The sequence below is a fragment of the Cygnus atratus genome, chromosome 2 (genome assembly GCF_013377495.2).
Source record: "Cygnus atratus isolate AKBS03 ecotype Queensland, Australia chromosome 2, CAtr_DNAZoo_HiC_assembly, whole genome shotgun sequence".
Taxonomy (NCBI): domain Eukaryota; kingdom Metazoa; phylum Chordata; class Aves; order Anseriformes; family Anatidae; genus Cygnus; species Cygnus atratus.
Window position 1 is genome coordinate 94,896,670 of NC_066363.1, and position 13,105 is coordinate 94,909,774.

Here is a 13,105-nt window from a genome sequence, read left to right on the forward strand (position 1 = left end):
TTTGCAATGTTTTCAATGTTCTGGTATTGGTTATTTTTCTTGGTTTTACTCAAAAGACAAATGGATGAAAATGCTTACACTGCAGCAATATTCACTTCCATGGTAATTGGAAAAATATACACAAACTGTGCTAATATCCACGGATGTTTATAGTCAGGCAGATAAAAAGCGCCTGGGCACATTTTAACTGTTTCCATCAACTTCCACCACCTCTAAATGGAGACCACTTTTGGCCAGCACACTGAGAAGCACGGAGCTATTGACTTCACAGATCAGTGCAGAGGAAGACAGGCTCTTTGCAAAATCCTTTTCATGTGCCCCTCTTTTGTCCCACTGTGTTTTGGGAAGCTCATTTCTACATTCCCTGCTCTACATGATTGAGACAGATGTTTAAAATCACTTCTCACAGGATTGAAACCAACCCCCATCTGCACCTAACCACTTCATCTGGCCTACAGCCTGAGGCCCTCTTTACAGAAGACTCTCAACTGATAGAGCCCAAGTGCTCCTGTACTAATATGGCGGCTACACGAATCTTCTGGCACCAATTTGCAGACCTCTTCTTCATTGTGAGAACAGACTGAAACTCTTTTTGTAAGCTTCTCTATATCTTATAAGAGACAGTGTTGAAAGCCTTACTGAAGTCAAGGTAGACAATAGCCACTGCACTTCCCTCACCTACCAAGCCAGTCATTTCATTATAGAAGGTTATCAGGTTGGTCAGCATGACTTCCCCTTGGTGAATCCATGGTGATTACACTTACCTCGTTGTCCTGCATGTGCCTGAAAATGGTTTTCAGAATTAGTTACTCCATGACCTTTCCAGGTATCAAGGTGAAGCTGACAGGCCTGTAGTTCCCTGCGTCCTCCTTCTTGCCCTTCTTGGAGACAGGAGTGGCATTTGCTTTCCTTCAGTTCTCAGGCATTTCTCCCAGTTGTCATGATAACTCAAAAATTATTGAGAGTGGCCTCACAGTGACATCAGCCAGCTCCCTCAGCACTCATAGGTGCATCCCACCAGAGTCCATGGAATTGGGTAGGTCCAGCTGGATTTAACCATTCTCTAACATGATTCTCTTCCAACAGTGATCTCTTCCTTGCTCCAGACCTCCTTGTCTCTGGGCCCTCAGATTTCTGAAGGCAGGTCTTGCTCGTAAAGACTGAGGAGAAGACGGCATCCAGTACCTCAGCATTTTCCCTGTCCTGTGTCACCAGGGCCCCTGACCCATTCAGCAGCAGGCACAGATTTTTCCCCGAGTTCCTTTTTCTACTTACGTACCTTCAGAAGCCCTTCGTGTTGTCTTGCTAGATTCAAGTCCAGGTGGACTATGGCTTTCCTAACAGCATCTCTGGGTGCTCAGACAGTGTCTCTCTTTTTTATGTTTGAGTTTTACCAGGAGCATCTTGTTCATCCCTGCAACCCTCTTGGAATTTTTGCCTGACTTCCTGCTAGGTGCAGCAGGCTGCCCTTGAGCTTCAAGGAGATGATCCTTGAATGTCAACCAGCTTTCCCAGGCCTCTTTTCCCTCCAGGCCTTATCCCATGGTACTCTGCCACCAGATCCTTGAAGAGCCAAAGATTGCTTTCCTGAAGCCCTGAACTGTGATCTTGTTTTTTGCCTTGCTCTCTCCTCTCAGGATCCTGAACTCCACCACCTCATGGTCACTGTAGCCAAGGCTACTGCAGCCTTCAACCTTCACAACTCCCACCAGGCCTTCCTTGTTTTCAGTCATGAGATTCATCAAAGCACCCCTCCTCACTGGCTCCTCTATCATTTGGGTCAGGAAGTTGTCGTAAATCTTCTCCATGATCCTCCTGGATTGCTTAAGCCCAGTTACATTGTTCCTCCAGTAGATACTGGGGTGGCTGAAGTTCCCCAGGAGGACCAGGGCCTGCAAATGTGAGGCTACTCCTATTTAAAAAAGGCCTCATCCACTTCTTCTTCCTTGTCAGGCACATTACAGCAGACACCTACTAAATGTCACCCATATTGGTCTGTTCTTTAATCCTCACCCATAAAGTCTCAGTTGGCTCATCATCCAGCCCTAGGCAGAGCTCCAAATACTCCAACATAAGGGGCATTTCTCTCACATTTCTCTCACATAAGGGGCAACTCCATCATCTTGTCCTCCCAGCCCGTACTTCCTAAAAAGCCTGTATCCCATCTCAGCACTGCAGTGACATAAACCATCCCACCAAATCTCTGCAATCCCAATATCAGAGCCCTTCAACTGCACGCAGACCTCTAATTCCTCATGGTTATTCCCCATTACTGTATGGACACTTTCAGAGAGGCACCCCAAGATGCTAATTTCCCAGTAAATGTCTGTTGTTTCTTTTTGTTTGGTTTGTTTTTAATTATTATTTTTTTTTTGTATTGGTGCCTTGTAGGCACTTCCTTTATTACACTCAAAAGCTTGAGGTGACACTGCCTAAGGCCCTGTTTTGTTGATTTTGTTTACTATCATTCTTACCACAGTTAATAATACATAAGCTCCTAAAAGCCCTGTAAACAGGAAGGTGTTTGGTCCTGAGAAGTTTCTTTGGTCATGAGTATATTTGGCTACCCATGAAAAATAACATTTATATTTATTCATGATTGTAGTACGGAGATACCAGCAAAACAGGCAAGATTAACTCAGCATTCCTCATTTGATTTCAAAGGCCATCAGGTGTATTTCATAATCTCCTGAAACATTTAACTTCATGTTTTGGTACCTTAAACGGTCTGAATGACTGAATTTCCAATCTTCAGAGACATCACTAGATGATCCATTTGGCATGGGCACCTTTTTCTTTGTATAATCTGTTCAATACATTGTCTTTACTGACAAAATTAAATAGGGACTCTATTTTAACACATTAAAAGTCAACAGACATGTTGGTTCATCAGTTCAAATTCTTGCTACAGATATTCTTAAAATGCAAAAAAAAAAAAAAAATTATTCTATTCACATGTGTGAAGACCCTTGCTTGCTAAAAAAAAAAAAAATCAGATCATTGAGCTTCAAGCTTTCTCTTTGACTCTCTCTCTAGTGTAACTTGTCCTCTATTTTAAAGTGTTGAAACAGTGACTGTATAATACATCAGAATTCTCCTGCTATGAAGTGCTCGAGGGTACTGAAGGCCTGCAATCATCTGCAGCACAGCAATCTTCTGGAAGTCAAAGGTGCTTCATTCAGTCCAAGTGGACAGCTAACTTTCAAAGTGGCTTTCTGAGGGAAGTGCCAATTTTGATTTGTATCCCTGTTCAGAGAGCAGTGAGCTGAGAACTCATCTGTGGCTTCGGGCAGCTTTTAATTTAAAACTAAAAATTATAATACTACAAATAAAAGAGAAGAGACAAGTCCACTGACGGTGTGGCATGCAGCCATCCCACATAACACTTCTCTGAGGCAGGCATTCCAGCTCTTAAAGCTGAATAAAACGTTCTCTTTATCATACTGAACTTCACTTATCTCTAGATGTTTTTCAGACAAGATTTAGAAACAAAGGTGGATTTTATGAAATCTCATTTAAAAAACAGTATGCAAAATAGCCAGATTTCATTACATTTTAATGAGCAGGTAAGCTTTGTTTAGACCTAGCTTTAGAAGTGGAATATTTTTACCGCCTTCTAAAGTAAAACAATACATCATGTATCTCTTCGGCATTCACATGTGAATCTTGTCAAGATCTGTTGCAGTTTTCAAGTGTCATTTTTAGGATGAAAGATTCTCACAGAAGTTCCTCACAAACAAACTTTCATGAGCTGATCGATGTCTGAGGTATCTTGCTGTGAGTAAGACACTGTAGTTTGTTCAAATTAGCTTACAAGATTTCTCATTTCAGCTCATTAAAAGCACAAATGCTGGATGCTAATGACTTACAGAAGAAAGGGGATACATAGAAATTACCTTGGAACACACCCCATGTTCCCTAGCCCTCTTAGGATTTAATATGTGATGAAAGGTTCAATTTTGAAAAGGCTAAATTACCAATAAAAAGGGCTTCTCCCCAGTACTTCAAAAGGACATTTATGACATGCCTCTAAAGTTCTACCTTCAGTTTATGCTTTAATTAACTTCTGAGTGAAATACATACATGTTTTTCAATCCCACTCAAATACACAAGTTTTGAGCACCTATATCCACCTGGTCCTCCACTAAACTGAGTCTAACCTCTTCTAAATCCAAACCTAGTGCTCAAAATTATGCCATAAACAATCATAAATATATATATATATATTTTCCAGGCAAAATGCTGCACTAAATGATTACTCAAAACAAAAAACTTATCTAACAAGGCCCTGTTTGTGGCCAAGACTCATTGTTAAAGGATTTCCTTTCCTTATAAGAAAGAAATTCAGCTTTTCTACCAAAAGCAGCCCTAATGTGGCCACCTGTCAGCTAGGCAGTTGTCCAGTGTTTCTGACTGATTTCTTACAGGCCACAGAAAAAGCATTAGTTTGTAGTAACTTTCAAATATAACTGATATGGGCTGAGTAGATCCAATGGCCCAGAGGCAGTAGTTGGTTTATACTGCAAAATTTTAGTCTCTCTATCTTAGAGCAACATCTCCCTGTAAGCTGAAATAAACTGTGGACATATGTACCCTTTCTTTAAATTACTCCTGGTCTGATGTCATTCATAGTATGATTTTAAGATTGCATAAATAAAATATATATGGGGCTGTTAACCAAGTGCTAGGCAGAAATATAAGAGTAACCTAATTTTACTCATGACTTGAAGTAAATGTAAGCATTGTAAGAGTTACTCTCTAGCTTCTGTGTACCTAACACCCAAGTACCTGTGGCCTGGGTCTGTGAGGGATTATTCAGTCAAAAGGAAGCCAAAAAAGACAAGTATTTAACCCTTTACACATACCCAAGTAGTTGGGCATCTCACTCAGATTTAGAGTTACACTTCCCACACATTACCTAATAGCCCTCCAATTTTTATCTAAAAGCTAGTCAAATCATTTCTCTATCCCACATCTTGCCACTAGCTGAACAAATGTAGTAGCTATGATTCTTGTGGTTCAAGAGATATCATTGTCACTATCAAATTTTCCTATTAGCATAATTGAACAATTTCCAAAGCAGTTTGGCCCACCCTAAAGAGATGTTGGTGAAAGAGATAAAAAGAATAATAACTAATTACTGAGGTAGTCTATTGTCAGAATTATATACAGCATTTGCTCTTTCTGTTGTTTAATTCAGTTTGGTGACTGCAGCCTTCTGATGATGAAGACAAGTCAAAGAGCTTTAGTGATGAAAATGAGCACCTTCAATCCCCTTAATTTATAAAGTATTTAAATCTTTGTACTTCTGCAAGGGCTGTCACTTGTGTTATTTGTCCTTCTCTTTTTAATGGATAGTTGTAGTTCCCCTACGTTGATCTGAAATCTGACATATTCTTTTCTAATTAAGGACATCTAATGGGAAAGTTACACTTTCCCATGATGCCTGCTGCAATAAATCCTTCTAATTATTAATGTATCCAGGCAAGTGACATCTCATTATTTTGGGTGACTTCACAAAACCATTTGACAGGAAATAATGATGACTCAACCGCAAGCCTCAATTTGGAAGAATTTAAGCAGATCAGAGATTTTCACAACCATAAAAATTTTTGATTCATATGGCTTAAACTAATATATACCTAGCCTTAAGGGGGTCTAATGAGTTAAACTTTATCCCAGCAGCTGACTGCAAAACGGAACAATGTTGATGTGTTTTGAGGGCTGTGTGGGAATGGTATCGCTTTACTTCCTTTGGGCTTTCTGTTTTATAGTTTTACAGCAGTTATATGTTGGAATGACAGGAGTAGGGAATGCACAAGGCCAGTTTCAGGTAGCACTCGCAATGTGGTTCACCACTCACGCACCAATGTGGGTGTTTCTTTCCTGTGTGTAACAAGAAGGAAGCTTTGATGTGCATCAATTTTATAAAGTCTCGGTTGATCTAGCTTCCCAAGGCCCTGCCAGCGTATGAGCTGACACACTGCACCGGTGTTATATGGAGAGCCACAGACCAAAACACTGGGGCACGGCATGAAGCACTAACGTGAGTGCATGCCCCCAAGTGCAGGTGGGGGGCCTCCTCCACCGCTCCCCGGGCTCCCCCAGCTCCTTGCCGGCTGCCCAGCTCCCTTCTCCCTTCATGGCAAGGCCGGGCAGAGCCCCGGCCCCGCTGGTCTGCGCTGGGGGCCTCTCTCCCTCATTCTGCGGCCCGGCTGAAGCGGCCACGGCCGCCCCTTCCTCTCCGCCATCGCCGGGTCGGCAGCTCCCCCTGGCGGCCGACCGCCGCCACCAACAGACCGCGGCCGGCGGCGAGGCAGAGCCCCGGGACCCCGGGTTGAGGGAGGCGGCGGTAATCTGGCTTCATCTTTGATCATTGCTATCTCGCAGCGAGGCTTTTGCGGAGGGAATGTTAATTTCTCTCGCCGTCAATAGCCATGAATAATTCAAACGGCTGTCGCGGAGGCTGAGGTGCCCGCGATAAGGGGTATGGAAGGAGACTCAAACTTTTTTGCAGCATGTGGAGCTGCTGGAGAGCTGCAGGGTGGGATTTTTCCTCACAAAATGTCAGGTTCTTCATGTGGGGAGCTGGCAGGAGGCGGAAGGGAGTGGGGGTCATGCTGCATGGCAAACAACTTTCATTACAGATCCGTGGTATCAAGGGACCATGGGAGGTCTGCCGGCTCTAGTCCATAGTCATAGGACTCATAATCAGCTATGTGGTGAGTCCAGGCCGTCCTGGGCTTTACCCAGTCAAGTCTTGAAATCCTGCAAGAATGGAGACTGCACAGCCCCTTTGGATAGCTGCTGCACTGCTTGACTGTTTTCATGGTGAAAAAGCAACACCTGATATGCAGTCTTGTTTCAACCTGTGCCAGTTGTCCCTTGTCCTCCTGCCATGGATTGGGTTGGTCAGGTAAACCCATGCTGACTATTCCCAACCACCTTCTCCCAGCTTTCATTGTGAATCTGGGGAAGGAGAAGGATCCAAAGCATGGGGCATATAGCAGCGTGCCTCTCTGGTCACCAAAACACTTGCAAATGTTGTTTCAGTATTTCTACTTCCTCATTTCAACACCTCAAAAAGAATGAGCAGGTCAAAAAGTCATTTATCACTAATGACAGTGTTAATTCTTTCTGGAGCTTTCTCTTGTCACCGTTGGCCTCTCTCTTACCAGCTAAGGAAGTAATATTACTAGCTGTCTATTACTGAAAGGGAACTCAAGCAAAAAAAAAAAAAAAAAAAAAAAGATAGCACACAATGTGTCTTGTCATGACAGGAGCAGAACTCAAGATGTACTCCCTCCCGGTCACATATTAATTCCCAAATTCATCACATGACAACTACTGCCAAGAACATACTCTTCTATTCAGACCTGGTGAGACAAACAATCTCTTCTTCCATCCAGTGACCTCCACATGAGGCTTCACTGCATTTTAAATAAACATGTCTAATTTACAAACAAAAAAGCAACACAATGGTCAAGTGAATTATTCAGATTGCAACATGCACTTGAATCTGATAATAGGCACTTAACGGGGAACAGAAGCTCATTGGGGAATGTTAAAAAACCTAGGGTGACAGACTGAATAAAGCAGGTACATTAAATGAAAACAGCAAAGCTGGTAAAATGCTTTCTGTTGGAAATTATAAGTACAAATATCTTATTGGGACTGTTTTTATGGGAAATTTCTAAATAAGTTTTTTTTGTGTTTGATTTAAAAAAATGTAGTTGCAGAGCTTTCATTCATGTTTTAAAATTTTCCATGCACTTTTTCATTTTAAAATGCAAAAAGAATGGAAGAGTTTCTTTTTCCCCCGTTTTTTTCCTTCCTGAATCATCCTTGCTCCAATGAAGGAATCACTATTGTGTATTTGTCACAAGTCTTCTTAAATGCATGAAACAGAGGGTTCCGGTTGTTTGTTTTTTTTTTTGTGTGGGTACCTGTGTGGAAGTACACTTGAAGGAATCCAGCATAACATGGGAAACCATACACAGCGGGTAAGAAAGGCATTAGTATTTCTATCCCAACATCAGCTCTGGCTTTTGCATTTGTTTTTTCTTTGGCTTTTTCTGCCTGTGAGGAAGAAGCAAGTTGGAGCGGAGAGCCAGAAATGCCTTTGTAAAATGGTGGTGCAACCCTTCCTATATTATACATTGTCTCCAGGAGTGAAAGAAGGTGTTAGCCACGCTATGTTTGTGCACAGTTTTCCCAAATTAAAATATACACCCATAGATCGATCATGGCCAATATATGACAAGGCTTTTGCAAATCCGCACATAACAAACAGGCTAAATCAGTTTCTTGGTTTTGTTGCTATATCCAGCAAAGACAGAGGTTGGTTTTTTTTGGTGTTTTTTGTTAGTTTTCTTTTGTTCCTTTCATATGAATTGCCCACATGAATTGCTCTTTATGGTAGCTGACAGAAGAGAAAGGCAATGTAAAACAAGCCAACTATTAACATTTGTAATACTTGTTTTATCAAGCTGCTGCTTATCAGATCAGAGAGTGGCAGGGCCTTCCAAGATGCTAAACAATGGTAGAGTGAATGCCAACAGGAAGATGAGCTCCAACAAATTAAATTGATGTCTAAAGGAACACAACTTCTTCAGCTACTTGACTCAGAACATGCCTACCGTCTCCTTGTTTACACATTGTGCTTGCACAGAGGTGATGCAATCCAAAATAGTGAGTTTCTAAATTATCTCAGCCCAGACTGTCACTCTTCTATGCATATAAATCCAGGGTGGCCTGAAGTTGATGGAGTTACATCAGTACAAATTAAGCCAATATTTGGCTCTTGACTTCATCACTTATTTACTGGAAAGTACAAAAGAACGTTTCGTTTTTGTTAGAACTTCTCTGCAAGCATTTTGGCAAAAGTATAAAATGATTATTAGGTTTAAGCAACACCATCAGAAAACACATTACATCCATCAGCTGTCACAAGGGCACTGCCTAATTTGAGGTCCTCATTGTCCTCCAACTGCGAACAACAAAGTGTCAGTAAGAATGTTAGAAGTCAATACCCTTGGTTGATTATCAAGGTTAAAGTCTCAGGATACTTCAGAAGGTGCATCTCTTCTCAGGGGGAGGAAATAAGGAAGAGCTTGTCTGCAAGTAATTAGTGCTGTGTGGAAAACAGCACCTGGAGAAATTGGCTTGCTTGAGAATTGGACCCAAGTCCGCTGGCTGGCTGAATCATACTATTAGTCAGTCTGTTATCCGGATGAAACCTAGGAAAACACCTCTGGCTAAACCAACAAGAGACATTCAATTGTTTCAGGCTTTGCTATCTGTTTCTAAATCTAATAACTTGTTTCCTAACTCTGCATTAATTTGTTATCATTTTTCTTTATTGTACTCCTCAATGTGGTGAGTGTCAAGAGTGATAATGGAAGCAATCGGGTATTGTGCTCTTCAGTATGTACTACATTTTTTCTCAGACTATTCAGAGCCCACCAAGGTATCAGCATTTTAGAGTAGATCCTCACCCACTTCATGATGATGCTGAGCTTGCTTGAACGTTAACACACACAGAGAAAATGCTGACAAAGGCTGGCTGTAACACGTACACTGACTTTGTCCCAGGAAACGGGAGGAAGACCCCAAAGCTGGTGGATCACTGTGTAGTCTAAAAAAGTAATACAGCAAGCCCAAAGAATGGGAACTGTGGATGCAATGGTGATGCAACTGAAATGATGGGATGCTTGGAACACAACTGAAAAACTACTATGAAGTGCACTGCAAAAGAGGATGTCTATAAACCACCAAAAGACAATCATCAAGGTATGCAGAACACCCATGGTATTGGCTGAGGCGGGCATCAAGACCAAAAAATATCCTTATGTGGTATTCCCAGAGATGTCTGATATACACGTGTCCTTGGGACCTGGTGGGATGCACTCACAAGTACCAAGGGAGCTGGATGGTGTCATTACAAGACAACTCTCAATGACCTTTGAAAGGTCATAGATATTGTGTAAGGTTCCTGAGGACTGGAAAAAGCCATCCTCATCTTCAAGAAAGTCAGGGAAGAGGATCCAGCCTCACCTTGATGATGGGGAACACGAAAGAGAAAATAATCCCGGTAATCATTTCCATATATTTTAAAACAAGGAGGTGCTCGGGAGTAGTCAGCATGGATTTACAAAGGGGAAGTCGTGTCTGACCAACCTGACAGCTTTCTATGGTAAAATGTTTGGCTCAGTGGATGAGAAAGAGATTGGACCTTATTTTCCTCAGCTTTACTAAGACTTTTGTCACTACCTCCCACAACATCTTCGAAGAGAAATTGATGACGTATGGGCTACATAAATAGACAGTGAGAAGTGAAAACTGTACAAATTACCAGGTTCAGAGGGTTGTGATCAGCTTCACAAAGTCCAGCTGGAGACCAGTCAAGAGTGATGTACCCAGGCGTCAGTACTCAGTTCAACACTGTTTAGTCTTTTTATTCATAACCCAGATGATGCCATCTGAAGGGACCTCAACAGGCTGGAGAACTGAGCAGAGAGAAATCCCATCAAGTTCAACACGGGAATGCAAAGTCGTTAGGAGGAATAACCCCATACGCCTGTACAAGCTGTGTGCAGATGACTGGAATGCAGCTTTGCAGAAAGGGCCCTGGGGGTCCTGGTGGACACCAAGTTAAAATGAGCCAGCAATGTGCCCTTGTGGCAAAGAAGGTCGATACTGTCCTGGGCTGCGTTAGGAGGAGTGCCACCTGCAGAAGTGAGGTGATTGTTCCCCACAGCTCAGCACCATTGAGAGCACATCTGGAGTGTTATAGGCAGACCTGGGCTCCCCAGTACAACAAGGACGTGGACATCATGGAGCAAATCCAGCATAGGGTCACTGAGATGATGAATGGATTGGAGCATCATAGGAAGAGAGGTTGAGTGAGATGGGACTGTTTAGCCTGGAGAAGAGAAGGATGAGGAGGGATCTTATCAATGTGTAAAAATAGTTGATGGGTGGGAGTAAAGATGACACAGACAGATTCTTCTCAGTGCTGCTTAGTGACAGGACAAGAGGAAATAGGCACAAACTGAAGCACAAGAAATTTTGATTAAGTGTAAGAAAAAAAAAACCTTTTTGATTGAGAGTATGGCCGAACACACCGTAACAGGTTGCCCAGAGAAGTTGTGGAGTCTCAATCTGTGGATATATTCAAAACCTGAATGGATATGACCCCAGACAACCAGCTAGAGCACGGTGGTGGCCAAGATGATCTCCAAAGACCCCTTCCAGCCTTAGTGAGTCTGTGATTCTGTGAAATAAAGCTATGGCATTGTTAAGGACTACAGTTTGTGTGTGTGCATGACACGTACACTAAGTTAGCAATTAAAATGCATGATAGGAGATAAACGATACAAGGTATTGAGAACACAAGGCTGTGTTTTGTCTTCTGTGGCTCGGACTGCTGGAAGGTCTGCAGGATGGACCTCTTGACTTACCAGCACAGAGAACGATGCTGTCTGTTACACTGTGAGCAAAGGAACAAGAGCAAGTCTGTGATAAAAAGTGTGTATGCTTTGGAGTCCTGAGATGGTGAAGAAAGTGAACCCCAGTCTGACTATGAAGTCTGACTATTCAAAAAACGATCTAAAGGAGAGACAGATCCTGGATCCCAATCAAAATACTACCTGTGCTTCTCTCTCTGGTGTTTTTCAATCTGTTGTCCTTTTAATCCATCTTCCCCTTCTGTGGACAAACTGGCAGCAGAGAGTGACTTGGAAAAAACATACATGAAAAATTTACATATGGAATTCATACATGAATCTGTTGAGAAGAGCTGAAAGCAGGCTCATAGTGATCAAATCCACTGCACTTGACTGCAAAGTGATTTTGTTGTGCAGCTCAGCAAAATGGAAAACTCTGCTCCAGCTAATTGGAGGCCACTGATTCTGTGGTGTTACAAATAGCTCAGGCTTACTAAAAACAAGAACTTGGAGCCACATATCAAGTATATGCATTAACACAGAATTCTTTCAGACTACTTATAAGAAAGTGCCTTGAATGGGCCCTACATTCACCTTTACCTACATGTTTTCCTACATTCACCTTTACCTGTTTAATCACCTTCAAGAACTGTGCCCCAATTCACTCTCCTGACATGATATGGCACTCTCAAGACCAGGCAGACCTATTTTGAGTGTTGCATGCACGCTTTAAGGAGGACACTGCATTAACAGTTTATTTCAATAATACAAACTTCTGAAAGACTGGAAATTAAGTATTCCAAATGAGCTTTAAATAAAGCACAAGTTGTTTCGGATTTAATGGACAAAGCTTGTTCCCACTAAATGTACTGCCAGGAGGGCTTTGAAATAAAATAAAATAAAATCTAGAGGTGGCAAGTTTGGGGCTATTAGTGTCAGAGTCAGACAAGCCAAGCAGTTCTAAACTCAGATGATCTTAGTATTAAAGATATCTGTTTGTGAGAACTTTTATGTTCCCCCTTCACTCTGGAAACCAAAGTTGTTCCCTTGAGAAGCTACCTGGCTTCTGAGGCATTTGCTGAAGCATGAAAAATACTACAGATGACTGCTTAAATCATTTCCAAATATTGAAATACCTCTATTTAAAATTTGATCTCGATTAATGCTCAAAGTGTAGAGTAATGAGAATGAAATTCCATAAGAGCTTCCTGTAAAATAGCAGTACTCCTCTGTAAAATAAGACATCCTAGGGTTATCAACTACAGGTTTATCAAGTTCATAATTCCGGGCTAAACCTTTACCTCTAATGCTTAATTCTACAAATCTCAGAAGGTATTATCATTCATTATCACGTAAGCAGTCCAAATTTTGCTAGCCAAGATTTTCATTTAAACTAAAAAGGAGGACACAGAGAGTAAACAGCAAATGGGAAACAGCTTTTCACTTTTGACATGTCAGGACAGGTCAGTGAAGTGATGGGCTTAGTCCCCGAATGGTCTCTTTGTCCGAGTGAGTGCCTGCAGCCAACAAACAGATCGTAACCTTCATTTTGCATCATGTCTGGCACCCTGTACGCTTGCTTTGGATACCCCAGGGCATGCAAGTGCCAGCAGATGTCTGGACAACTGAATCAAGCTCCTGGGCTAGGCTGCTTAGAA